Source organism: Triticum dicoccoides, chromosome 3B (assembly GCF_002162155.2).
Source record: "Triticum dicoccoides isolate Atlit2015 ecotype Zavitan chromosome 3B, WEW_v2.0, whole genome shotgun sequence".
In the NCBI taxonomy this organism is placed as follows: domain Eukaryota; kingdom Viridiplantae; phylum Streptophyta; class Magnoliopsida; order Poales; family Poaceae; genus Triticum; species Triticum dicoccoides.
In genome coordinates, this window is record NC_041385.1 from 353,831,810 (window position 1) to 353,834,050 (window position 2,241).

Below are 2,241 nucleotides of genomic sequence, written 5' to 3' on the forward strand. Positions count from 1 at the left end.
ATGAGTGGTGGTGTTCTTGATGTAGATACTAAGATGATGGAGACTCCTCCCTAAGTAGCTAAAACACCTTAGGAAACAGAAAAACCACAAACTCAAAATCTCAAACATCAAATGTCAAAATGGTGGTACCGGAGAGAGATGGTGGTTTGCACTTGGCAATGCGGAAGTGGAATTATGGGCTATATACGTGTCGGAGTTGGAGTTTCTGTCCCTAAGTAGCCGAAACACCTTAGGAGACACAAGCCACAACTCAAACAAGCTCAAACAAAATTGGGTTAAGTTGGGTTGTCGGAAGTGTATGGTGGGCACGTCTATGTGGAAGTGGTGGTGGTGGTTGATGAAGAAGCAATTGTCCCTAAGTAGCTGAAACACCTTAGGAGACTCGAATCACTACTCAAGCAACCACTAATGCTATGGGGAACAAAATGGGTTAGGTTGCGGAACTCGATGGTGGCTATGCGGATGATATGGTGGAAGGCCTAGGAAAACTTGCCAAATTTTGGAAAATTTGATGGAGTCAAATGGTTTTGGTAGTATTTTTGTGGGATGGGGGATGTCAATAGCTTCAAAACGAGCTAAAGAACGTCAAAATCGGAGTTCGGATGAATTAGTTATGGACAAAACAAAAACCAGCCAAAGTCTGAAACTACAGGTTACGGACGTCCGTAAATGGACGGATGTCCGGTCGCCGGACGTCCGGGAAGGCTCGGAAATCTGTAAAAACTGTTCTGGAATGGTGGTTCCGGTCGTCCGGAGAGTTGCGGATGTCCGGGGCTTTGAGGGAGTTCCGGACGTCCGTAAAACGCCGGTCGTCCGGGGGGTCGGGGTCAATGCGAGATGCGAGTTCGGGGGCGCGATTTTGGGCGGAAAATTGAGATTTTGGGGTCAAAATTAAAGAGATTTCGTGGATGAAAGATGGGAAACTTGGGGAAATGCTAGATCCACTCGAAGCCAAGCAAATCCATGGATCAAAATCAACAAAACATATTCAAACCAGCAAATCACAAAAAACTTTGGGGCTATTTTTGGTGGGGATTTTCAAAATTTAGGACGAAATCAAGCAAAAGAAGGCTAAAAACCGGTGGGAGGGACTCCAAATACATGATCAACGTGGCTCATGATACCATATGATACGGGGCTAACCCAGTGTAGGCCGGTCTTTCACGATTGGAGTGGGATCCCTCGAAAAACACGAAGAACATGGGGAAGAACGGAGAGAAATCACAAGGGTAAACACTCAAGAACAAGTCCAATCACACATCCTCCAGACAATCAAACACACAAGATCCACAAGCTACATGAACAACAAAGGGAAAGATACAAGGTAGCGTTCATCTCAAATCCAAGAGGAGATGAGGTCTTGATGATATCCTACACGGATCTTCCCACGAGGGGGTCTTGATGATATCCCGTAGGATCTTCTCCTAGATGGAGGTCTTGGCCTCCAATGGAGTAGTGGTATCTCTCTCTCAAGAGTAGAGATAGGTAGGAGCAAAGCTCACATACAAATGAGCTATCACTTTGCTAACCCTAGAAAGGAGGTGGAGGTTGTCTATTTATAGTCTAAGCCACGAAGGGGTAAGTGGGAGAGGGATACAAGGCCAAATGCCTGCAGCTGCGCACACATGCGTCGGACATCCGGTCGGTGTCGGACGTCCGGAGGCTCGGGACAGTCCGGACGTCCGGAAGTCTTCGGACTTCCATAAATATCGTTCTGTCGCCGTGGCACCAGTCGTCCGGTGGCGCTCGGTCATCCGTGGCCTGGGAGGTGTCGGATGTCCAGTCATGGTCGGTCGTCCGGTCGCTGTAGATCTCGTCGGCAGGACTCTTGGGCTGGCTGGAGTTCCAGGTGTCGGACGTCCGGCTAGTTCGGTCGTCCGGTGGCTGTAGATTGTACCAGCTCCGTTTCTTCCATCTTCTCATCCATGCTTCCCTCGCGGATGGTGTAGGTGTTCCTTGCCGCTTGCACTCCTCCTCCCCGTCCGTTATGCTCCGGCTATACCTATGCATGCACACGGGTGGAGTGTCAAGTAGTATACCATCCTTGAAGGGGTCAAGTGAACACGTGTAAAGGACAAGATTCATCTTTATGTATGAGAAGTAGAGGTCGCACGTGTCACTTGCTAAACGAACTCTTGACATGGTGATGCCCGTAGGGTGCACCGCATCAAAACCCTTGCCCGCGGACAAAATGAGGGAGGAATACCACCCTCTCGTGGGGTTCCTGAGTGGGCACTATTT